Source organism: Taudactylus pleione, unplaced genomic scaffold, assembly GCF_031769625.1.
Source record: "Taudactylus pleione unplaced genomic scaffold, aTauple2 ptg001956l, whole genome shotgun sequence".
NCBI lineage: Eukaryota > Metazoa > Chordata > Amphibia > Anura > Myobatrachidae > Taudactylus > Taudactylus pleione.
Genome location: NW_028286352.1, coordinates 1,562,027 through 1,588,382, shown reverse-complemented (window position 1 = coordinate 1,588,382; position 26,356 = coordinate 1,562,027). Strand labels below are relative to the sequence as shown.

The following is a 26,356-nucleotide window of genomic DNA, read 5'->3' as shown; positions in this document are numbered from 1 at the left end:
CCCTTCCCCCATAAGGCCATTCCCCTTTTTTGGGTGCATTATGTCCCTATGAAAAATGAGGGGGGCGCCAAAGCTTTTTCTGGCACAGGGCACCAAAAAGTCTAGTTACGGCTCTGTTGATGGGTACCCCATATATTGGCCGATCAATTGTCAATATATCTGTCAGTGTGTACCCAGCTTAAGAAAGGAGCTAATACATTATAAGAGTGGGCGGCCCAGAGGGAGAAACAGCAGATTCTCCTTACAGTGCCATAGACAGGCGCGTCGGACCCAGGCAAAAGTGGCGTGGCCTAATTGCACGGCGTGGCCATGCCTCCTTAGGGAAAAAAATAGTGAGCCCCCTCATCCTGGCGCATAGCCAGTGGGGGGCGCGATCAGTGTGATCACTCCCCCCACAGGCATAGGAGACTGCTGCGGCTGCGGTTTAGCAGCTGCGAGCAGTCTTCCAGTGTAGCCCAGCACACAGCAGCATGTACTGGGCTGCTGTGTTGTAAGAGGGAGGGCGCCCCTGGCCATAGATAGAGTTTCAGTACATTACCTAGTTTGCAGGATGGTTGGTTTAAACTAGGGATGAGCGGGTTCGGATTTCTGAAATCCGAACCCTCCCGATCCGAGCCGGGAACCGAGTCAGGCTCGGGTTTTCCCGCCTGGCTCGGATCTGAAATCGAGGCAAAACGTCATTATCCTGCTGTCGGATTCTCGCAGGTTTTGGATTCTATAAAGATCCCATGATTGCTGCCAATTTTCATTCCGGCTGTGGAATGTGCAGAGTTAGGGAGCTGGGAGCTCAGTGTGTTAGACTGTTATAAAAATAAAAAATAATAAAGTATTGCTGGCTGGCTACTGTGAAGAGGGAGCTTGGAGCTGTTGCTGACGCTGACCATAGGGGCTGGCTGTCTACTATTGTCCATATACAATACATAGGGGCTGGCTGGCTATTGTTGTCCATATACAATACATAGGGGCTGGCTGGCTACTGTTGTCCATATACAATACATAGGGGCTGGCTGGCTACTGCTGTCCTTGTCCATATAGGGGCTGGCTGTTGTCCTGTCCATAAGGGGTTGGCTGGCTGTAGTGCTGTGTTGTCCAGGGGGTGTTCTGTCCTTCAGGAGTGCTTTCTTCACCCAACCCCAGTGTGAAAAGCTGGGCTGGCTGGCTACTGTTGTCCATATATACATAGGGGCTGGCTACTGTTGTCCATATATACATAGGGGCTGGCTACTGTTGTCCTTGTCCATATATTGGCTAGCTGTTGTCCTGTCCATAGGGGCTGGCTGGCTGTAGTGCTGTGTTGTCCAGGGAGTGTTCTGTCCTTCAAGAGTGCTCTCTTCACCCACCCCCAGTATGAAAAGCTGGGCTGGCTGGCTGGCTGGCTACTGTTGTCCATATATACATAGGGGCTGGCTACTGTTGTCCTTGTCCATATATTGGCTAGCTGTTGTCCTGTCCATAGGGGCTGGCTGTAGTGCTGTGTTGTCCAGGTGCTACCCTGTCTGCTGTAGGGGTACGCTCTTACAAATAATTTTTACAGGGGGTGTACTGTGTGGTGTACGTTGCCCTTCATCAAAATTATTTTTACAGGGGCTGCCCTGTGTGGTGTAGGGGTACGCTGCCCACTTGTGTCGCTTAGCATAGTCATCCAGCTACCTCGGTGCAACCTTTTGGCCTAAAAACAATATTGTGAGGTGTTCAGAATTGACTGGAAATTAGTGGAAATTATGTTATTGAGGTTAATAATAGCATAGGAACGAAAAAAAAAAAATTCTGTGATTTTAGCTGTTTTTATGCTTTTTTCCAAAAAAATACAGATCCAAAACACAAAACACGGAAGAGTGGTTTTGGCAAAACCAATCCAGATCCAAAACCAAAACACAAAAAGTGTCTGGTGCACACCCCTAGTTTAAACCTGTAGATGTTTTTCTTTAATGCACATGGGAATGCTTATTACACATATAACGTAATGCAAACATTAGGTCTGAAATGGGAAAAATAAATATAGGTTTTCCTTCATTTAGTACATATGACTGGGATGAAAGGTTATGCTGATGTATAAAATGGAACGTGTTGCAGGGCTTTTATATATGACCCTTATAATAAGAGATTGTGAAGCTTTGAATCACTTATGACCTTTACCCATGCAGAAACGTGAGTGATATTGTGCTCATTCCTATTTCTCACACTGTATACAGCTCGCTATCTGCACTGATTGGAGGAAAGGGCCTGATAATTCTTCTTATCTAACTGATAAAATGTATAGGAATCGCTTTTTAGATTTACTCTAGGAAATGAAATATATGGTTGTAAGAGAAGCCATTCAAATGTTTTTCCCTGTGCTTTTTTTAAATATATATATATTGCAGAAAGAGGTATTTATCAAACGAACCAATCCTTTTCTCTCGGACAGCGCTCACATTTTTCATCTCTGGTTTCCATTTGTGATGCTTTATGCTCATTTCAGTGGCATTTTCCAGCTTTCCAATACAGCCGACAGCAAAGCTGAGTTCATACATTTCCTGAGCTTGGGGTGGGTAATACATTAAACACATACTTCCAGACCTTCATCTTGCTATATGAGAGTAACACGATTTATAGTTTATGGCTTAAATGCATTATATTGTGTTTAATTAAATATTTTGATTGCAACAAAACCACTTTGCGTATTGAAAATATTCCAGCAGTCACTACACACAATTATTTGCTGCATACATTTATAGAGCAACATAAGTCAAACCGTATATTTGACCAAAGAATAAGAATGTAAACTCAGACTAATAAAGGAGGAATTGCATATGTCCAACTTACCTACTCTCGTGGAACGTCCAGGAGACGCCTGAATCTCTGGTGGCAAGTCTCATGAAGGCCCCTTGCGGTGTGGTTCAGGTGACTTGATGATGCCAATCAGTGTGAATCACGTCATGAAGCCACCTGGAAAGCCCTCTTTTGTGGCCGTACCACCCACTTTACAGTTCCGGAAACCACTGCTTTAAAGAGCATGCATCAGGGCCACTATGGTGTGATTGTGGCTCCACGCCCTTGCACCACCAATCTTGCTGCCCCCTGGTCCTCTCACATGGCCATCCCCACCCAGAGGGGACAGCCAGAATGCCAGCAAGCATGATCCAGGAGCACCACACCAAAGAAGCTGCGGAAGTGTGCGGTTCCTGTTGAAGGCCCCCTAATACTATTGATGGACATTGGCTGGGTCTCTGTCGACCATTTGGAATGATCTGTTATTGATAAAAGCGTATCAATGCATACCGATAATTGACAGAAGAGATCGATATATTTGGAATAGCTATAGCAGCTACACCTGTTCCCGGAAGGGGGCTGCTGTGGCTCTGTGTTCTGCATGCACAGTGAGTGCATACAGTGCAGAACGGCCCCCGAGTCCACTCATCAAGCGTCATGTGACACATCAAGTCCATGACACCGATGAAGGGAATCACACGGGAGCCGCTCTGCAAGTATAAATGTGTTATTTAATCCCTGTGAAGCACTGCAGACAACTTGTGGCTTTTGGCAAAACCCATGACGTTAATAGGTGTCATCCAGGGCTGGACTGACCATCTGGCAGTTCTGGCAAATGCCAGAAAGACCGATGGTTAGATGGGCCGGTCCGGCCAGTGCCGCCAATGTGGTGCTCAGACTGCAGCAGTATTCCCGGCCACAGCACTCTGTACAATGCAGGGTTGCTGCTATTTCCTATGTGGCTAAAGGACCTCTGTGATGTATCCACCACGTGACCGCTGCAGGAGGCTGGACCGCTCCTGCGTTACCATCCACTAGGGTATAGAGGGGAAATAAATATTTGTGGCGAGCGCAGCGAGCCACCGTGCCCGAAGCTTGCAGAACGCAGTGAGCCCGCGAGGGGACACTTTGGTCCCCCGTTAGCATCCCCGCCCCTCCCCTTTTCAGGCCGGGTCATGTGCGTGTGACGTCACAGGTCCATCAGCCTTGTATGGTCTAGACCTAACCGTACATGCAGTGCTGTGGCTGCCTGACAGATAGAGACCTTCTGCCCCACTGTGCCTGCCATCCGCTGCCGTGCCTACAGTTCAATATCAAATAGAATAGATGTGGCTGGCTGGCGGGCGGCACTAGGCAGTGACTGAGCCAGCCTCCCTCAAGACCCCTCTCATTGTGCCGGGACTGAGAATGAGACGACTCGGTGACGTCATTGCGCGTCTGTCTCTCCTGCCAGCTGCTGCGCAAAGAGGACAACGGAGAGGAGTTAGAGGACAGACCTACGCGGACGCCGGTATCAGTGACAGGCAGCAGGGAGTGGTGAAGGAACAGTTCAGAAGACGGCATGAGGAGCGCAACAGAGGTAAGTTGAGCTGCATGAGTGGGGGATAAACTGTGTGAGGAGTGCCCTGGGGAGAGTTGTGCCAGGGGGAGATGGTGTGCCAGGTGGAGAGCAGTGCCAGGGGAGAGCTGTAGAGGGTGGGCGATGGTGTGTCAGGGTGAGAGCTGTATCAGGGTGAAAGCTGTGTCAGGGGGAGATGGTGTGCCCGGGTGAGAGCTGTGCCAGGAGGAGATGGTGTGCCAGGGGGAGATGGTGTGTCGGGGTGAAACTGTGCCAGGGGAGATGAAGTGCCAGGGAGAGATAGTGTCTCAGGATGAGAGCTGTGTCAGGGGGAATGGTGTGGTGCAAGGGTAAGAGCTGTGCCAGGGGGAGATGGTGTGCCAGAGGGAGATGGTGTGTCAGGGGGAGATGGTGTGTCAGGGGGAGATGGTGTGTCAGGGGGAGATTAAGTGCCAGGAGGAGATTAAGTGCCAGGAGGAGATAGTGTCTCAGGATGAGAGCTGTGTCAGGGGGAATGGTGTGACAGGGAAAGATCGTGTGTCAGGGGGAATGGTGTGCAAGGGTAAGAGCTGTACCAGGGGGAGATGGTGTGCCAGGAGGAGAGCTTTGTGAGGGAGATAGTGTGTCAGGGGGAGAGATGTGTGAGGGAGATGGTGTGTCAGGGGGAGAGATGTGTACGGGAGATAGTGTGTCAGGGGGAGAGATGTGTGAGGGAGATGGTGTGTCAGGGGGAGAGATGTGTGAGGGAGATATTGTGTGAGGGAGATGGTGTGTCAGGGGGAGAGATGTGTGAGAGAGAATGGTGTGTCAGGGGGAGAGATGTGTGAGGGAGATGGTGTGTCAGGGGCAGAGATGTGTGAGGGAGATGGTGTGTCAGGGGCAGAGATGTGTGAGGGAGATGCTGTGTCAGGGGGAGAGTTGTGGGAGAAATAGGCTTCAGGCCCGGTAGCTGGCTTCACTCATCACAGGTTTATATTCCCCCTCTATTACCACGTGGAAAGTAACGAATGATGTTCGACAGTAACTGATGACATCAGGGCACATCTACGGAAGGGGATCTATCCACTACCGCAAGGGTTATGGTGTCGGGGAGAGAGCTGTGTGGGTAAGTATTGGTAAATACCAGTAAATTTTTTTCATTTGTATCACATTCATACTAAACAAAAAATTGTGCTGGTGCTTACCATCGTTGATAAATGGGGACCTAAGTGTTTATACGTGGTGAAAGGTGCGATAAAAAGCATTGTGTGTGTGTATGTATATATATATATATATATATATACACACACGTCATGTGCGGCACTCCTCAGATTTCAAGTAATGTGTGTATATATATATATACATTAGGGGTGAGCGGATTCGGTTCTACTCTGTTCCGTTCGGTTTTAAAAACCGAATCTTATTGGCTATCCACAACTCGTGACAGCTGATACCCAATAAGATTCGGTTTTTAAATCCGAACGGAACCGAGTAGAACCGAATCCGCTCACCCCTAATATACATACATTTAGACATACATCTATCTAATGTGTGTATATATATATATATATATATATAATATCTATAGATATATATACACATGACACAGCTCCTATAAGTTAAATGCAGTTGCGGCACCCCTTTCTGCCCACAGTGCCTACCTGCCTGAGCAGCGAATGCTGCTGTTGACGGCTGGTCCGCTGGGGGCTGAGCGCTGGGCAGAGGCGGGCCGGCGGCTAATCTGGAAGCAGAGCAGCAACTGACCTCAGTCACGGCTCGGCTCCGCAAAGGTCCACGGGAGGTGTGGCCACGGCTGGGCATGCTCAGCATGCCCTCCTGTGGCCATCTTGACTCCTACTGTAGTCAGAATGAGCTTCCGTGCAGAAGCTCATTCTAACTTAGCTCACAGTCAGTCAGTGACCACCTGACTGCTGCGCTGCCCGATCGGAGCTGAGCTCCGATCACGGCAGTAACTAGAGAGGGGGAAAGTAGTGTCGCGGAGGGGGGGCAGTGTCACGGAGAGGGGGGGCAGCATCGCAGAGTGTGTGGTGGGGCAGCTTCAGAGCTCCGGAATGCCCCTAGGCATTCCAGTTGCCCTAGGCATTTGCTTAGAATGCCTATGCCTAGGGCCGGCTCTGACTGTGTGGCATTTCTGTATTCTAAGGGACATTGTTGAATGGCATAATTTTTTATAAGGGGCACTACTGTGAATGGTATGTGTTTATAAGGAGTACTATTGTACTGTGTGGCATAACATGAATGGGATCTGTGTGGCATTAACTGGGATCTACTGTGTGGAGTAACGTGAAAAAGGGGTTCCACTGTGTAACGTAACATGACTAAGGTGCATTACTGTGTGGTGAAATGAGACTAAGGGACACTACTGTGCGGTGCAATGTGACTAATGGGCACTACTGTGTGGCATAATTTGAATTTGGGATACAATTTTGCGGTCACAACCCAGCAAAACCACACCGTTTTTTGTTTTTCGGCGCACACTCTCCCTGCTATGGTTGTGAATGGTGTCACCAATGCTCTATGTACATAGGCCCTCATTCAGAGCCACTCGCAAACAGCAGTACGCTCGTTGCGTTCCGATGTTGACTAACCGCGCATGCGTCGGTGTAACACTGCGCATGTGCGTACGGCAGATTGCGAGTTTTTTTGGTCTCGTTCGTCAAATAGCGTACAGGAAGTGACATGTCAAATGTGATTGACAGAACGGGGCGTTTTTGGGTGTTGACGGGGGTGGAGATGGAAAAACGCAGGCGTGGCAAGGCGTTTTTGGGGCGTACATACATTAGCAGATGCGAGCGTAAAATGTGTTCGGACCGACTCATACGTCACTGGATGATCCTCTTTCCCTTCAAAATGCTCGCACAGCTTAGGGTCTGGATTACTCGACCACATTGGCGATGGCCTTCTCCTCCGTCCCGGGACTCCACGATGTTGTTGCGATTAATCGCGGGTGGTCAGAAAAGCAATTAGTGTTGGATTGAAAACCGGCTTGGTATGTGTTTTGAAATCAGTTTTTGGGGATAGCAGGTGGAAATCATAGCTGCTAATGTCAGGATGACACAATCAATTTGCGTACATTTGTGGGGGTTTATTTTGGCCTCAATTTGGTGGTTAGGGCCTATTGTAACAATAATGTCATCATGTTTTAATTTTCTCACCTTTTTATTTTTGCCTGTTGAATTTGCCTCGTTATGTGATTTTTTAAACGTTCCTTAAAGAGCCCTTTTTGTTTAAAAAATTTTTAATTTTTTTTTGCAAGTTTTTGCCTTTTGGGCCAGGATTAAATGTAACCCATTTGTACAATAATGTCACAATACAATGTCAGATTTTTGGCGTAAATTTATTGGTCAAACCAAAACTAAAATAATAAAAAATTTGGGGACATCTTTTTTTGGCAAAGATCATTTCCAAAATCAAACAAATTGGCCCAACATAACTGTAGACATAAACGTACAACAAAAAATTAAAAACATTTCACAAGAAAGGAGAGGGAAGTTTTGACCAGAAAGGAATATGAGCCAAGCACAGAAGGAGTGTGGGAAAAGTCGCCATTGCTGTCACCGTTTTTTCACCCGTTTGGATGGGGGAGGGAGGGCGCCAGACCGGGTCCGGGATGTCATCGGGCTGGCCTGTCCAGAGGCAGATGTTGTGGCCTCTGGACTAGGCACAGGGCTAGGCACATTTGGAGGATTGGCTGATGTTGTGCCAGAGGTGGAGGATCCTGATGTTCCGGCAGGAAGGGAGGTCGGCTCCACCATGTGCTGGCGAACGAACTGCTCCAGGGCATTGGCGATGCGGATGTTGGCCCTGGTATTTTCCGCCAGGGCCTGACCAATGGTCACGTTGGCCGCAGCATTTTGCTCCAGGGCCTCAGCCACCCGTTGCAGACTGGCGTCCATCCTCTGCAGAATCTCCGTATGGGAATCCGATTTGAAATTGAGTTCTGTGAGGAGGGCCACTGCCTGCGAGGGGGATTGCCCTGGACTGGCTTCTGCAGGGTCCTCAGCCGGATGTACTGGTTCCTCCCCTGCAGAGCCAGCAGAAATTCGGCGGCCAAGGCTCCCCTCTGGAGCAGACTCATCCGCCTGTGTCTCTGTTAGGAAAAATGAGAAAAGACTCACATTAGAATCTACATATTGGCCCACTAACATTTCAGAGTTGGTGACATCAAAAGATTTACCTGGGACAACATGAGGAGCCGCAAAGTCTGGCATGTCCGTATCCATGTTGGACACGCCAAACACCTCCACAGGCTGCACACACCCCTGTGCCAGCTCTTCTAAATCCGTCAACTCCAATGACACAGGGGTGGGACCCCCACCTGTCCCCCTTGCATGCCTAGCCCTGTCTGCAAGTTTTTGCTTTAGGCGATATTTGAAGTCGGCCCATCTGTGGGAAAAAATGGAAGCCATTATCCTTTTGTTTAAAATGGTGTTTGTTTTTAGGGGGGGCAAGTGTTTACTTACCGCCGTTTGACATCCCGGGCTAGACGGACATAATCACCCACCCTATTGACAGCAACGGCTACCTCTTCCCACATTCTCCACTTCTGGCTTATACTCATATTCCTGTCTGCCTGTGGCAGGATGTCCACACACTTCTGAATCAAAACCTCCATCTCCTTTCTTGTGAAATGTGGCTGCCTTTTTTTTTTGGCAGCTTTGGCCGGATTACTGGGCCCAGCAGCCTGTTCCATGTCAGCCTCCTCACCTATTTGTGTAAATATTCAGATTTCTCAAATTCACAACTTGCCCAATCTTATGTTTCAAATTAATCATTGATACAAAATGCATGAAAGACTTACCGCCTGACTCTTGGCCATTGTTTCCCTGGTCTGTAGCCATGTCTGAGGTCCAAACAAGAAATACACCAGAATTTAAATGTGTTTTGGTGACGTATTTATACATGCGTCCTTATTTTGCGGCCGCATCATTGATTGTGCGTTCCTATGATCCCTCCTTAATTTGTGCGGGAAACGAAACACTATTTATGGCTTGGTGTGTCTCGAGTCGAGGTGGCGTTTTTGGATTGTTGGAGGTTACCTTGGTTGGAGTTTCTTGTTTGCGGATAAAGGAGTTGGCGTTTGGAGTTTATTTTGTTTGCTAGATTTGCGTTTTTATTTTCCGTTCTCTTTGTTGGTATATTTTTTTTTGGCCTCGTTTCTTGATTTGGTAAGTTTTGTGAAGTCTAACTTTGGTTCAATTGGTGTCTCATTGTGTTTCTTCTTGTTTTTAATTTTTGGATCCATAATTTCATATCTTTTAGCATTTTTTTAATTTCGGACCCAAAGACCTTTTGATTTGGAATCTTATATATTTGCTCTTGGTAAGTCAATTTTTTATCTTGCATTTGCGAACTAATTAGCGCATTTTTCTCAGTTTGTTTATTAACTTGTATTTGCGAACTAATTAGCGCATTTTTCTCTGTTTGTATAGTGACTTGTATTTGCGAACTAATTAGCGCACTTTTCTCTGTTTGTTTATTAACTTGTATTTGCGAACTAATTAGCGCATTTTTCTCTGTTTGTATAGTGACTTGTATTTGCGAACTAATTAGCGCACTTTTCTCTGTTTGTTTATTAACTTGTATTTGCGAACTAATTAGCGCATTTTTCTCTGTTTGTATAGTGACTTGTATTTGCGAACTAATTAGCGCACTTTTCTCTGTTTGTTTATTAACTTGTATTTGCGAACTAATTACCGCATTTTTAAATGCTTATTAATCCTGTTAAATTTTTGGTGGTTGCCCATTGGCTTTTTTGGCTTACATTTCAACCCATTTTGATGTACTGTGTGCAATGTCGTTTTGCTCTTTGGCCAAATGTGTGTTTCGCATATTTTAAGTTTTGTCTATCACAAAATTTAGAAACATAAATGCACACACTAAAATGCTTCAATTAATTTTTGGGATTAATTTCAGTTTGGCCGTATCATGACAATACCCCGGCATGTAAGCAGCAATGGATGGTATCATCAAGCTAAGTTGTTCTTAATTTTCTTTTGGGGTGGGTCCAAAGCCTTACATTCCAATCTTGCCATTTCAGGTTGATCTTGGGCGGATTGTTCTGGCCATGCTCCCGGAAGCCGACCAACCACAATCTCGTCCCAGGCGTAGGCATCGTAGGCGTGCAAGGCCCCAGATATTTCGAACACGTGTCACCCTTTTTGGATTGCCCGATGATGAGGTTTTAAGACGCTACCGTCTTCCTCCCAAAATCATCATAGACACTCTCTCATTAATAGAGAGTGATCTTGAGCAGCAAATTGACAGTCCAACAGCAATACCACCACTTACGCAATTTATGGCGGTGTTACATTTCTGTGCCTCAGGATCGTTTCAAACAATGGTGGGAATAGTGGCGGGCATCTCACAATCCTCCTTTTCCAGGATCCTGAGGGCAGTGATGGAGGCACTTTTCAAGCACCTCCATCATTTTATTAAAATGCCTTTGGATATGGGTGCCCTTAGTGTGGCCAAGGCCAATTTTTACCAAATAGCTGGCTTCCCACACATCATAGGGGTTGTGGATGGTACTCACATACCACTTCAGCCTCCAGCACGGCTGGAGGCAATATTTCGCAACCGAAAACACTATCACTCCCTGAATGTAATGGTGGTATGTGATGCCTCCCTCCAGATCCTGTCCCTGAATGCAAAATTACCAGGAAGTGCACATGACTCCTTCGTCATCCGGCAATCAAGGATATGGCACAAATTAACCAACCTACAAGCTGGTGATGCGTGGCTTCTGGGTAAGTGTAGACCTTTAGTACATAACAATGTTAAGCTTGATACACAGTGATCCTGATGTTGTCTATTCTTTTTCACAGGAGACAGTGGATACCCTTGCATGCCCTGGCTGCTCACTCCTTATTTGGCTCCCACACCAGGTCCACAAAGTGAGTTTAATACCGCACTTACAGCCACCAGGCAAGTGGTGGAGCGCTGTATCGGCCTTTTAAAAGGCCGATTCAGATGCCTCCACCGCTCTGGTGGCGAGCTCATGTATTTGCCGGATATGGTTTCGAAAATTGTGGTCCTGTGTGGGATCTTTCACAACATCGCCATAAGGAGTGGTGTTCCAATGCAGCCAGAGGATGCCTTACCTGAGGATGGCCCCCCCGAGGTTGGTCGGAGGTCAGTATGTGGGGGGGCCATACGCGATGATGTGGTGGCCCGATATTTTAGGTAATTATTGACCAAACAACAGTGTGTATACCCAATGTGTTACGGTTTTTTAGCGTTCATCTTTTTTGATATTAATTCTTGCACCATCTTCTGTTTGTTTGCATAATCTTTGGCACTCCCACGATGACTACTTCCTGCTACCCTTCAAAAACCTTTATGTGGAAACTTCGGGAATATATTCTGACACCAATATTGCAACGCCATATTTTTGAAATCATGTGGGCATGGACCTTCGTCAACCAGTTCTTGATTTGTTGTGTGTTTGTTTCGTGTTTTTGGTATGTGGTGTATTTCTGATTATCACTGTGTGTTTTGTTTGTGAGTGACCACTTTGTATTTTGATTTCTGTTGTGAATAAATATTTACCTAAGGGGTAACCCAGTAATGAAGCAAGTGGAGCTAAAATGTAATATGTTTTCGGGGTACTAACCAATACCACAAGGAATCCTGTACAATCAGTTGCCTTCGTAAGATTGTCCTAAGCAGTTTGGCCACCAAATAGGAATCTGAAAAATGGTGTAAACTATCATGTTGACCACCACAAAAAAGGAAAATGACATTGGTACTGGGAGGTGTTTCTTGTGCCTGTTTGCATTCAAAATACAACACACAATCTGTAGTGAGATTCTGTGGCAATCCTTGCTTGAAGAGTCTACTTATGTCAGTGTAAAGAATCTTGGATTTACTCCAAACGCATGAGACAGAGCTTGATTTAAAACTGATTTATTATGAAACAATTAGAAAATAAAAAAAAATAAAAACTAATTCCTAAGGAGGACCAACAGATGGTCAAGGCCCTGCATAAGCCCGGTGACCTGCTCCCGCATACGGCCCACACAATTAAATATTTGTTCCCGATGCCTCTGTTCCTCTGTGGGTGACAAAAGTTTGGGGATTAATAAATCGATAATGAAGCAACATTCTAAAAAAACACAAAACAAGCAAACCAAAACTTACAAGCTTGTGGGCCAAAAAAACATTACACGGATAAAACCCAGCACCCCAAAATGTCGTAGGCCAAAAATACAAGGGCCCTAAAAAAAGGCACACAGGTGTGATATGTGTATGGTGACATCAGCAGGAACAGGTAAAGACAACCCCCAAAAATACCCTAAGGCGACAGAAAGCCAAAAAAAATGGGGACGACACATGATTACATACAAACAGTTTGTGGTGTCCAAAATAAAATTTCAAAACATACCATTCTCCAAAACGCCAGAGTCAGAAGCCACTCCCTGGACCACCTCGGAGGTGGCTACTTTCCCCAAACCTAGGGGCAAGGTGTTTGAGGAATCCTGGGAGGGGGTATTTGGAGGAGGGACGGATGGAGGAGAGGGGGAATTGGGCTGGAGGGGAAGTAGGCCTGAAATTTCGGCCACAGGGTCTGGGGAGGAGGGGGTAATTGACGAATTGGGGGTTGGAGAGAGGGGCCGGGACCGGCGTCTTGTCTGGCGATGCCGCCGTAGTGTTTGCTGTGCCCCTAAAAAATGAAAAAAATATTGTGGTTAGTTTCAACAGGAATCCAAAAAAAAAAAAAAATGACTCAATAGGACAGACATGAAAACATGCACATGCAGATATGACTACAATGACTCAATAGGACAGACATGAAAACATGCACATGCAGATATGACTACAATGACTCAATAGGACAGACATGAAAACATGCACATGCAGATATGACTACAATGACTCAATAGGACAGACATGAAAACATGCACATGCAGATATGACTACAATGACTCAATAGGACAGACATGAAAACATGCACACGCAGTTAGGGCCCACAAGATAAACTTGAAAACCACAGTCCAGAACACTTACTTTCGGCAATCTGCATGCGAAAGCATGCCAGCAAGCGGGGCGTCCGCCGGTGCAGGTCCGACCACCTGCGCTCCAGCTGGCCAATATGTCGGCGTGAGCCGAAGGAGCGCAGGCGTCGACGTACCTCCGCATATGCGGAACGCTTTCGCCTATTGGAGATGGGTGGAGGCTGACTGGTGATCCGCCTGTCCATCACCTCCGTCAGCACCAGCAGTTCGCGCCTGGTGAATGCGGCGGATCTCATGATGGCAATGGTGTTTTTTTGGCAAAATATTTTTAATAAAGCACCCCAAAAAAATTTGATTGGCTAATGTATTTGGGAAATTAACAGGACAAATTCTATTGGTTAGTGTATGAGTCATGTGTTCGACAGGGCCACAAATCTCTTGAGAGTTATGATAGGCTTGATGCAGTGACATGCGTAAGCAAATTTAAATAAAGAAATGAACCACAGAAAAATTGTGGGGAGACAAACAAATAGAACAATTGTTTAATTGGGGCTAACATGTCTTTTGAACAATAAAAGCGAAGGTTTCAGCCGTACGTATTCTGCGAGCAAATACAAACACGGACAAGATTAAAGTTTATTGCATTGTGTGTAAAAAAAAAAAACAATTAAGCTAATTGATACATTGATTGACATGATACGATTGAGGGAGGTAGGCAGAAAAAACGAGCAGGTCATCGGAATCTGACAGTCCCACTTCCGGTTTGTACTTGTGCGTGCGTTCCCTTCAAGCCATTTCGGGGATGTACGCTCGCTATTTGGCACGCTCGTTAGTTAGAGGAGGGGTCACCTGAGTTTGGGGCGGATTTTTAGCTGCGTACGAAAATACGAGCGAGTGCTTGAATTTAAATATTTTTTTACGTACGTACGTACGCCCACTTGCGAGTGGCTCTGAATCAGGGCCATAGTGCATAAAATGTGTAGTTATGGCTCTGCTTTGGTGTGCACAGAAGTATCAGCCTCTGTGTTCAGCACTCCTGCCCTAAACAAATCCTACAGTGAACACTGGCCCTTATTCAGCGCCGGACGCTCTGACCAGAGCGATCGCTCTGAATCAGGGCCGTCCTAGTTAAATGTGGAGCGGCCTTTTGGACGCTCGCATAGCTGTGGGTTACCACCCACAGCTTATGCGAGCGTCCATGATGATGGTCAAGACCGGCGCGACCATCGGGCTTGCGACGAGACCCTGCGGTAGGATCTCGCTGACGCAAGCCCTGGAGTGCTTTTGGCTCTATCAGAGCCAAAATCACTCCCACTGACATCACTATTGATGTCAGTGGGGCCGGACCCAGACGGTAGGCGTTCCCATGGGAACGCCTCCTTCTGGCAGCCACGCCCCCGGCACGCCCACCAAAGGGGGCGTGCTGTCATTCACCATCGACAGCATGCCCCCTTTGGTGCGAGACCTGGAGTGACAGCTTGGCTGTCGCTATCCGGGTCTCGCGCATGCGCACGACAGAGCTCCCTCCGTCGTGCGTATGCGCATTTGGGTACCATCGACCTGCTTGCGGAGGTCCTGCGCTCGCGAGCGGGTCTGAATGAGACCCACAATCTAATCCTCTACAACTGCTAGGCTAGGGCTTAGCCAAATGGGAAAATGCCTTCTCTGCCAGCTTTACCTAACAGAACCAACCCAATACCAAATATCTGACTGACACATGTTTGAATCCCCTGCATGATTTGCTCTAGCAATCCGCGATCAACAATCACAGATCTCTATAGTAACTTGGCTGATATCGACCAGGTTGACCTGCATGCACGGGCGAAGGTCGATATTGACCATACGTGCCTGCGCATCGCAGGTCGTTGGCCACCGAAAAATGCACGATATGATCGATATCATTATTGTTCAGATCGTCCATTTTAATCGTACCGTGTGTACGCACCTTTACTGTACTTTCATTATTGACTGAAATATAAAGTGTTTGTACAGAGAACTAGCTGGAGAAATGCTTCATAAAGTATATATCACACTCTGATAAATAATCCAGCTTCTGCTGTAATAATCATTCTGACATTTTGGCATACTGTACTAATCTGTGCCCACCTGCAACCAAATTCCAATGTTTTATAAACTTCTACTACAGTGGGGGTGGGGGGGGGGGGGTCTAAGTAGAGATGGGTAAATCTCCTGTGGTTTATATTTACAATTCATTTCAAGATAATGAGTCTATAGACTCCTCTCTTTGGTAGATTGTGGTGCACATATCTTATTTATTATTGATAAGAAACCATTTATTAAATTGTCTTTGAGCACTGGGCACGTGATCGTTATTGTTCTCAGTTGGTTTAAGTTTCTCGTGAACAGCAATGATCATGAACATCCGTATCTTTTCACAAGACGTTGTGGTTATGTCAGCCTGAGTGGGAATTGGAGACTTAGAAAATAAATAATGGTTTTCCTATGGTCAAGGCAAAATGTGGGTTTTAAAATAGTTGTAATTATATTCATTTGTGTGGAATATAGTAATACAGTTATATAAACCAAAAGCACCATCATATTTGACACAGGAATCTTGAAACTATTAATAACTAAAGGATATCTTGCCAGCGGCATTACAATGAACTGATGCTGTCAAATAATGAAGTGTACAGGCTACATTACAGGGGAAATGACAAGAAAATAATTTTCCAAAGACTCAGCTGCACAGTCTGTGGACCTGATACACGCCATGCGTGTGTGAGTCAATGATAATTCCGAGCCAAGAGTAGAAGTGCCACTGATGATTACAGCATGATACAAAATAGGAACACATACAGCTTTGCTAACCACTGGATGGTAATGAGAACCTGCTAACTACAAAAACGTTTACCTTGAAAGTCCATTGAGAAATTGGATGAAGATTTAAGAACTACAGTATGGAAATCTAACTTTAGGGTGCAGGGGGATCGGTTTGTATTACCGCCGGCCGACAGCGCATGCCCGGCAGGGGTGAAGATCCCGACTGCTGCTAAAGGTAAGTAACCCTAATCTCCCCCCCCCAGCTAACCCTCCCTTAGGGGTGCCTAACCCTAGCCTCCCCCCCAGTGCCTAACCCTAATCCCCCCTCTAAGTGCCTAAACCTAACCCCCTCTTCCCCGCTGCGTAAACCTAAGTCTCCCGGGGATTGCCTAACCCTAACTTCCCTCCGGGGGTGCCTAACCCCCCCTTTCCCTAGCCTAAACCTAACCCTCCCATGGGGGGGCCTAGCCCTAAGTCCTCCCTGGGAGCCCTAACCCTCCCCCCCAGCGGCTGTCCACGCCCGGCTTACCTTCGATCGGGATGCTGGGCGCCGGGCTCCCGGCGTAGGTAAATCACCTCATCGAGTTACTGATTCCTGGAACATTAACATTATTTACTATTTTTTAAATACATTTTAACTCCATGCAGTTTTTGGTGTCCCTATTTGTTTGAGCACCAAGTGACTCAGTCAAGTGCTAGCACTTATCACCAGGGTTATTCCCTTTTCATCAGGTTCCATATGTGCATTTCCATTTTTATTAATTTACTGTCATTCATTACATTCTGTTTTTATGTCATTTTATATGTATTCTTTATTTGCAACCAATGAATAGATTATTTTTTGTTTTCCATTGCATATATGTTTATTTGAGAAATTATAACTATTTATTCCTTTTCTATTTGTTTTACATATGTTCCATCAACAAATTTTGAGAACTCCCACATTTGTCTTTTTTTCCTTTTTTATCTAGTATTTTGAGGAGTCTGCCTATCCCCTTGGTGGTGAGCTGCAATTTAATTTGTATTCCTCAATTTCATTTTTCTGGAGCGCCCGATTTTTGTGAGTCTTTATAAACATCTTGGTCAACATTCTGGTCCTTGGCATTCTGGTTGGGTAGCAGCAGGTATGGTTTACAAGGTTCTCAGTTGCCAGTGGGGAGTTGGTGGAGATGCCCCAGGAACGTCATGTTGTTGCACAGGGTCTCATAAGTGCTCTGATGGTGGTAAGTATATATACTCAGGAGTCACGTCATTACAGCCTCTATATTAAGCTGGCAAACTGGCTGCAGCCTTTCCAGATTATAGTGTCCATCTACCAGTGTCTAGTATTAACGTGTGTGCTCTGTACTGATCACAAGTGTACCGAACGTTTGCATTCTCTGACCATTCCTACTGGCAATTCATTAGTCCCCAAATGTACCAAACCTTTCATCACATTACTCTGACTGCACTTGTTGACAAGATTCTGACTCCCCTGCATCCTTCTCACTAATGCTGACCATGTTTATTTATGCAACTTGGACATTAACTCACTCAATCATTGAGGCTTATTTCACATCCAGCAATTGTGACCCATTACTGAAAGCAAGAACACTTTAAGTAAATTGCTAACACCATTACTGGTAGCTAGCAGAGGCGCATCACATCTGGCAAAGCCACTTAGTTCTAAGGGCGGTGGGGGTGGGGAGGTGGAACAAAGTTAAAGTTGAGCTCGATGAACAGGCAAACTAGACAAGACTTCTATCTGGAGATTGCTGTGAGAGAGATCCAATTGGATCCCTCCCAGCACCCTCTGCGGCACGAGTGTCCTTCTGCACATTCGCAGAAGTATGCCTGAGGGGCTTCTGGGTCACAGACCTGGAAGTCTCTCCATAGCAGAGGACCACTCTTATCGAGAGAGCCTTCCTTTCCGGTGTTCATCATGCATACCAGCATTACCAACGCTGCCATGCATGCAAAGATCGAAGGGATGTTTCGCATCCCGTATATGATGCCTCATGCATCCTGTCCTTTGAAACACCAAGGGGGAGATGTACTAATCTTTGGAGAGAGATAAAGTGGAGAGAGATAATGTACCAACCAATCAGCTCCTAACTGTCACTTTACATGCTGTGCTTGAAAAATGACAGGAGCTGATTGGTTGGTACTTTATCTCTCTCCACTCCATCACTCTCCGCGGCTTAGTACATCTGCCTCCAGTCAAGAAATGCAAAGCAAACATTGCACGTGCAAAGCTTTGTAGGATGAGGTAGGGCCGAAACTAGGAAATCTGTCACCGGGTGCAAGGCAGCAATTTTGTGCCCTCTCCCTTTCCGTACCTGGATTTTGTCCTTGTTCCTCAATAAGGCAGTGCACTAGTCAAATTTCCCTGGTATAGTGACTTACATTATTCCACACACCATAATGCCCATTGCACATTATGCCACACACTGTAATGCCTATTACCAAAGTGCCACTTACATACTTGCCCGACACCATTTTATGCTCCACAGTAAGGCTTCTAATTACTTTAAAATTGCCTGCTCATTGTCAGGGGTGTTATGCTCGTTGCCAGGGGTTCCATGCTCGTTGCCAGGGGTTACATGCTGGTTGCCAGGGGGTTTCATGCTCGTTGCTATGGGGTTTATGCTCATTGCCAGGGGTTACATGCTCATTGCCATGGGGTTTATGCTCATTGCCAAGCAGGGGTTACATGCTTGTTGCCAGTGGGTTTCATGCTCATAGCCTGGGCTTTTGTGCTTCTTGTCAGGGGGTTTCATGCTCGCTGCTATGGGGTTTAGGCTCATTGCTAGGGGTCACATGCTCGTTGCCAGGGGGTTTCATGCTTGTTGCCAGGGGGTTTCATGCTTGTTGCCAGGGGGTTTCATGCTCGTTGCTATGGGGTTTATGCTCGTTGCCAAGGGGTTTCACGGGAGAAGATGCAGCTTTCAGCATCTTCTCCCGGCACTTCCAGGAATGCTGTATGCATTGCGGTGGCCTAAGAGACACTGCATTGCGGTGGCCTAAGAGACACTAGAGGTCCTTACTGGACCTCTAGTGTCTGTCTCCTCCTTGGAGGCGGCCATTTCTACTTCAGGGTCCATAGGGTATCCACAGGATACCTTGGGGTATAGGTGATGACGTCAGGCATCGGGCACCATAGAGTTAAGTTTTCAGCCTCCCAGGATGCACTAGGGTCCCCCTCCTATACCCCGCCCCCGCGCCAAGGCATCTCAGTTTCGTTTGGTGCCCGGCCAGAGTCGGATGCACCTGTTAGAGGGGGGCTAAGAAGAGCCCCTGAAGTTTTTCTACAATGCAGCTGTGGCTGCACAATCTGGATGTACAGCATGGACAGTCAGTACTGACGTCCAAGCTGTCTTCCCTACACCCCCGTCGGTACCAGAACGCCGGTACTGATCCGGGGATGCTGGTAAGCATCTGGGGTCACAGCTAGCGGTGACCCCAGATGTTTGGGACCATGGCCGGATCCAAGGGGGACTATAAGGTAAGCAGCAGGGTCCCGCGGTGGGACCCTGCTGAACATGATCCTAAGTCCCCAGGCAGGGGGCTCCCTGGGGACTGGCTGCAGCGTGGAGCCAGGTACTAACCTGCGCTTCCACTACCCCCCTGGGACAGCGTACCGCGGCAGAGCGGTAGCGCTGCGGCGTCCCAGGGGTTAAAGGCATTCCAGGCGAGCCGCGCCTTCCCTGTCTCACAGCCGAGCGCCTCCCCCGCTGCACACATCCTCTCTGCTCTGGCTTGACTGGTCCTGTGTCAGCGCTCCTCCCCCAGGCCGGCCTCCTCTCTACTCCTCGGTGCCATCTTTGCTGGAAGCATGGTGAGCGCTGCTGGATGCTGAAGATCGGTGGCATCGCGGTCTGGGTCCCCCTGTCATACCTCTCCTCCGTTGGATAAGGTCTGTGTATGCAGCGCTGTGTCCTACCAGCTCTGGCTCTGCGTAGTTTGAGGATCAGCACTGATAGTGCAGGAATTGATTTCTTTGCATTGTATGTGACCTTTGCTAGCGTCTGCTGCCTGTACTTTCATTTTCTTCTGTCAGCATTTCACTGTCCCTGATCTTTCTGCTAAAGCCCTTGCGGTGCGGTGCTTGCAGGGTGGTCTCACACTATATTAACGAGTATCAGTGTGAGGGGGTCACATACTTACCATCATGTCTGAAAGTGACTTTCCTCTCCAGCTTTTATGTACTACATGCAAAGTACCTATAGCGGAGGGGCAATGTCGGATGTGTTATTTATTGACGCGGCCGATTACTGTCCCACGGCTCCGGTACAGGAACCCGCCCTCGGCTTTGTTTCGCCAAAGCGCTTACAACCCACGTGGGCCAGTTAGCTCCGCAGCCTGCGTTCACACAGATGGGATTTGTCCCAGCAGTCAGTGGTGTCGTCACCCATGCAGGGTTTCCCGAGACAATTGATGGTACCACCACAGTCTCCCTGTTTCCCCCTCCTCAGGTCTCCCATGAGCCTGCATGCGTTAATTCGTTAACAAGCTCTGTACAGCATTTGTCAGACGTGTTGCAAGGGGAGTCTGGGTTGCGGCCTCACAAACGTCCGGTGGCGTCTCTGTCTGCTCCTTATGAGGATGATGATGGGACGTCCGATGATGGGGAGATTCTGGATCTTTCTGACCAGGAACCTCCCCGTACTAAAGAGTCGGACGCTAAGTCTAAGGTTTATATACCTGGCCTTATTCGTGCAGTCCGTACTGCATTAGTTATTGAGGATGAGGAGCCTCCGGTATCAAAATCCAAATACGCCTTTTTCAAGGATGTTAAGGGAGATGCCACAGTGTTTCCTCTTTCGGGGCAATTAGTGGACCACCTAGAGGAAGCGTGGAAACATCCAGGCAAATGGTTTCAGCCTCAGAGGCGTTTAGCAGTGGCGTATCCGTTTGCGGACAATTATTTTGCCAAGTGGGAATCTCCTCCACAGGTGATTCCCATGTAACACGCCTGGTCCTTAGTGCCACGTTGCCCATGCCCTCCATGTCGTCCTTAAAAGGATGCCACGGACCGTAAGGTGGAAATCTGCCTAAAGTGCGTTTATTCCCTTGCGGAGGGGGGGGGGGGCAGCTAGGCTGGCTATGGCCATTTGTTGGGTAGCCAGAGCTATGGAGCGCTGGGCAGATACGTTAGAGGCGTACTTCGATTCCGACTGTTCGGCTGAACAATCTGAGTTGATCTCAGGGATTCGGCCACTTACATTAATGAAGCGGCTTTGGATATCAGTACCCTGACCTCACGGATTTCTTTGGCTGCTGTGGCGGCTCGTCGCACGTTATGGTTGCGATCTTGGAAGGCGGACGCTGATTCCAAAAAGGGCCTGGAAGCCTTGCCCTTTAACGGAGAAGTCCTCTTTGGTCCGGATCTGGACAAAATTGTGGCCACGCTGGCGGCGGCCAAATTCGGCATGTCTCCCGTCTGCTGCAGTTCCGTCCAGCTCAGGTACGTCGTCCTTTCGGCCTTACAGGGCCCAGGGTAGGCCAAAAGCACAATCTTTTCCCCGACAGGCTGGCCCCAAAAAATCGGCCAAGCCCCGGAAGCAGGCCTGGAGTACCAGGCGTCCAGCTCCTAAGCCAGATGACAAGCCTGCGGCCTGACGGTCCGGGCTTCCCTTTGGGGGATCCCAAAGTGGGAGGCCGCCTGCTGCAGTTCGCCCAGTGTTGGTCGGTTACCACGACAGACACTTGGGTTCATGAGGTGGTTTCTTACGGGTACGCCCTCTCCTTCCGGCACAGACCCCCGTCTCGATTCTTCACCACGGGTCTGCCATCAGACCGGAACAAAGCCTTGGAACTGCGGAAAGTTTTGCACACTATGCTCCAGGCTGGAGTTATAGTGCCTGTTCCATTCTCCCAGAAGGGCCAGGGTTTCTATTCCATTCTCTTTTTGGTGCAGAAACCCAATGGGTCGTATCGACTGATACTCAACCTCAAAGCTCTCAACAAGTCTTTGCGGGTGCCGAAGTTTCGGATGGAGACCCTGCGGTCCATCATTCTGGCGCTGGAACCTGGGGACTATATGGTGCTGTTGGACATACAGGACGCTTACCTGCATGTCCCTATTCTTTTGCGCCATCAACAGTTCCTCAGGTTTGCAATCCGCAACTACCACTTTCAGTTCCGGGCGTTGCCTTTTGGCCTGGCGACAGCACCACGTGTTTTCATCAAGGCGATGGCGGTCATGGCGGCTTCCCTGCGGCTGCAGGGAGTCCGCATGTTACCGTACTTGGACGACCTTCTCTTGGTGGCAGGATCTCCAGAGCTCCTTCTGCGCCACTTGGACCTGACCATTGCGTTACTGCAACGGCACGGCTGGTTGATAAACTGGCAGAAGTCCACACTGATCCCGTCTCAGCGGATTCTGCACCTCGGAGCCTTATTGGACTCCGGACAGCAGAGGATCTTTGTGACGGGGGAAAAGATCTCTGCCTTGCAGTCGAGGGTGCGCAGTTGTCTGCAGAGCCGCCGGGTGTCTCTGCAGAGCCGCCGGGTGTCTCTGCACTCGGCGATGAGGTTACTGGGCTCCATGGTGTCTGTATTCGACATGGTGGAATATGCCCAGTTTCACTCCAGACCTCTGCAGCACCTGATCCTGTCCAAATGGAATGGTCTGCCTCAGAGTCTCAAATCCCAGTCGATGGTGCTCACTCCGGTGGTTCGCCTGTCCCTAGCCTGGTGGTTGCAGACGACCCATCTCAACAAGGGTCGTCTGTTCTGGGTGGCGAATTGGGTCCTGTTGACAACGACGCCAGTCTTCGGGGCTGGGGAGCAGTTTCGGGTCCGCACTTGTTTCAGGGCAGGTGGACTCAGGCAGAAGCAGAGCTTCCCATAAACATTTTGGAGCTCCGCGGGATACCCTATGGACCCTGAAGTAGAAAATATGAGATATGGTAAGAACTTACCCTTGTTATCTCTATTTCTACGAAGTCCATAGGGTTCCACAGGACTCCCGCCCTGTCGCACCTGTGCTGCAGATGGGCTTTACTCTGGTCACCGGTTTTTCCGTCTCGTGAGAATGTGATTCTTGTGTGTGTCCAGATCTTTTTTCTCTCTCTTCCTTCTATTCCTCCGGCCTATGGCTTGGTACGTAACTGAGATGCCTTTGCTCGGGGTATAGGAGGGGGACCCTAGTGCATCCTGGGAGGTTGAAAACTTAACTCTATGGTGCCCGATGCCTGACGTCATCACCTATACCCCAAGGTATCCTGTGGAACCCTATGGACTTCGTAGAAATAGAGATAACAAGGGTAAGTTCTTACCATATCTCATATTTTTTGGATGCCCATTTCAGCAGAGTCCAAGCGGGCGTCTAGTCAGTGCTATATAAGAGTCAGTGCTATATAAGAGTCTTGTATCATACACGGTTGTCAGTGTTGATGGTCCCAGCTGTCCATAGTCGATTTAGCAACAAGTCCTCACAATTTACAGCGCATTCAAATATTTGAAGCAAAGGCTATGTACATGCTCCTAAAGAATAGCCTCTAATATGCGAGACTTGTGCAACGGAAGATATTCTTGTGGGTCACAATGGATTTCACAAGAGAATTCTGCATCGAAGCTCAGGGGTATATTTACTGAAGTGAGAGTTTTAGAAGTGGAGATGTTGCCCTTAGCAACCAACCAGATTCTACTTAACATTTAACTAGCACCTTCTAGAACATAATAGCTAGAATCTGATTGGTTGCTATGGGCAACACCTCCACTTCTAAAAACTCTCACTTTAGTAGATTTACCCCTTTGTGTTTTATTAGTGAAGATAAAATCTAATAAAAGTTAAGTGAGGTAATATGGTTGTCCAAACTAGGGACTTTTACCAGAGAGATGATGTAAATGGATGTGTGGTATAAAACTCTGGTGTTCTGGCCTCTCAGGTTATCGCCCAGGCATCACTCTATCAGGAAAATAGGCCCTGAGTTTTAGGGGTTCCCTGCAGTTTTATACCACACATCCATTTTTTCTTCAATATATATATATAATTTATTTCCTCTAATAAAAATTGTTTGCTCTTTTACTATTGTCTCAAAGTGCATGTATGGTTACACACTAAAGTAAACAAAGAGATCTATTTAGAGCAAGATAATTATAAATGTCAAACAGTGTTGCACAATGATATTTTATCTTTAAGTCTTCACATATTCCTGAATTTGGTCGGATACGTACAACATACTGAAGAGGGAAGTTTTATTAGTCTTTTATTCGTCTTCTTATTTGTATATTTACCTTTTGTCTATCTCATACCCCACCAGCGCCACTTTGAAATACAGTAAACCATCAGTGTACAGCAGATGTTAAGTCAAGACAATTCCTGCAAGATCTTGATGTGACTACCAAAGTGGATGTCATCTCCTTATTGTATATTACTCTTTGTTATGTGTGCTTCTAACCCTGTTTGGCTGTCCAAATGTTTATATGCTAATAAAGTATAAATATTATATACAATATAGAATATTGCAACATTAAAACATTATTTGGACTCATTACGTTGGATGAATGATAACCGATAGGTGGTTATATCCTGGTTTATGTGTGGATATGAACTGAAGTGTTTCTAATCATAGTAAATAAAAGAAAAGAAAACATTTGAAACATACTGTCTCTGAGCTGCCAATCAGAGCATCTTTCCTCGGATTGGTTGTTACAAAGGTGACCTGATTGGCATCCAGCACATAGAACCCTCGAGGGCTAGGAATGAACTTACAGTGGATCCTGATGTGGTCAACATCTTAAGGCTGTATTTTGAGCAGTATAAATGTTAAGATATGCTCAGGTAAGAACAGAATTGTGAGGCTGAATAATTGTGTTCTACTTTACACGAGACACAAGTGTGGTCACGAATAGCACAATGGCATCCATTTCTCTTTGGTGGACATTACTTACGTGTTAGGTACAGTACATACATGCCTGCTATGAGGCTTTGGTGTTTGATTAGCAGATAGTCTTTATGCCCAGGTGTTCTTAGATATCTGGGCTATTGTTTTTGCAATTAAAAATATTCACCTTAAATAAATAACAGTAGCACACAACGTGCAGACACTGCCATTTTCCAGCCAATAAATCTATGACCTTACCTGTAATTCCAAGTGCGTTCATACAAGAGTAGGCAGGTGAGATTGTGGGCGGGATGCAGCGAAGGGAAAATGTGGTCAGACCCCCGAAACACAGGTTTGACAGCATTTCTCATATGCACCAAGCCCCGGAATGCCATGCACTCCAGGGCTTGGTTGCAGTGGGTAAAGTCATCTTCCTGATGGCGTTACCCATAGAAGTCTATGGACTTCTTTTGGGAGAGTGCTGAGACAGGGATCCAATCAGATCCTTCCCAGCACCCCCCGCGGCACGTGCATTCTTCTGCGCATGTGCAGAAGGGCACCAGAGGGACTTCTGGGTCATAGACCTGGAAGTCCCTCATTTGCAAAGGGCCGCTCTTACCGAGAGAGTGGTTCTTTTTGAATTTCTTCATGCATGAGAAGGGTGGCGGGATGCATCGCATACCTAATGCCATGCCTCATGCATCTCACCCTATAAAGAGAATTTGTACAGGTTTGCACTTATGTAATTTAGATGGAGACTTATAAAAGCTTGGACAGAGATAAAGAGGAGAGAGATTAGGTACCAACCAATCAGCTCCTAACTGTCATTTTTCAAACACTGCCTTGTAAACTGAAAGTAATGGTGCATACACACCCAATGATCTTCAGCGATAACGATATCGCTGAACGAACGATCTTCCTGCACCTTCCCGGTGTGATGGATGATCGATATCAATCATCCTGCACACCACCAACCCACCAGCGACCCACGATCAACGATCGCGGGTCCCTATAGTACCTGGTCGATATCGATGCACGGTCGATGGAATGATATCTTTATCGTCCATACGTGCCCGCACATCGCAGGTCGTTGATGGCACCAAAAAATACACAATATGAACGATAACGATATGATCGTTCATATCGTCCATTTTTATTGTACCGTGTGTACGCAGCTTTAGAAGCTGATTGGTTGGAACCTTATCTCTCTCCAAGCTTTGATATGCTTGGGAGAACTAGTCAGTTTTTGAGTTACTGTTGTTGCAGTAATTGTGTAACACTTCTTATGCTGGCCATACACCTGCACGATTTTGGGCCGATTGCCCGATTTTCGACGTGTCATAAGATGGATGTTGTGAAAATCGTGTATTTATTTAGCAAGATACGATCCGTTGCGCGCACCCGCAGCTCCTATTTAGTCGGTTCTTATCTTCAGATGTGCAGCACATCTTGTCCATCGTATCGTGTGCAGATCGTGCCGTTTATTTTGTTCATGT

General features: G+C 47.1%; 1 long non-coding RNA gene across 1 annotated transcript in view; it reads left to right on the top strand.

Annotated features, from left to right (window-relative positions):
* LOC148436098 (uncharacterized) overlaps nt 1–24,439 on the top strand; it is a 47,719-nt gene extending 23,280 nt beyond the window's left edge. The window contains exon 4 of the long non-coding RNA XR_015876503.1: nt 24,297–24,439. This is a non-coding gene — a long non-coding RNA (uncharacterized LOC148436098). The remainder of the gene's footprint in view (nt 1–24,296) is intronic.
* Nucleotides 24,440–26,356: the final 1,917 nt, after the last annotated feature.